General features: G+C 24.7%; 1 protein-coding gene across 1 annotated transcript in view; it reads left to right on the plus strand.

Annotated features, from left to right (window-relative positions):
* Window positions 1–566, plus strand: part of LOC108692745 (protein SON) — a 6,482-nt gene that overhangs the window by 4,209 nt on the left and 1,707 nt on the right. The window lies entirely within an intron of this gene.

Genomic DNA, 566 nt, shown 5'->3' on the forward strand with positions numbered 1-566 from the left:
ATATATATATATATATACATATGTTTATGCATATATACGCTGCAAAAAACTTTAATTTTTATAATTACATGTTAAATTTCAAAGCAGCATAAATAAAATTCTCATTAAGAGAACAGCATTTTATGTATGTACGTGATATGTAAATACATCTTAACACACATCTATTATAATTCCTTTCTTTTTCTCTCTCTTACTTAAGAATGACAGGTTTAATATATCTTAATAAAATAATATTCTGTATTAATATTGAGTTATTTAAGATTTTTGACCTGACATTGTTTAAATAAATATTGACATACTGAATTGCCTGTAACAAGTTTTCGGGCACGGTCTCTGCTAGAATCAATAAAAAGTTAACATTGATAGTTAGTAGAGACTGTGTTGTAGGCACAGACTATTTCTTATTTAGGAGTGGATTCTGTGCCTGCATGGACACAGGAGCATTATTATTTCTATGAAAATTAAATTTGGAAATTTCCAAAGTTGTGATTTTAAATCTTAATGAGTTTATTTTATTTTAGAACAAATTTTATTATAAGAGAATTATATATATATATATATACATA

This window comes from Atta colombica, unplaced genomic scaffold, assembly GCF_001594045.1.
Source record: "Atta colombica isolate Treedump-2 unplaced genomic scaffold, Acol1.0 scaffold82, whole genome shotgun sequence".
Classification (NCBI taxonomy): Eukaryota; Metazoa; Arthropoda; class Insecta; order Hymenoptera; family Formicidae; genus Atta; species Atta colombica.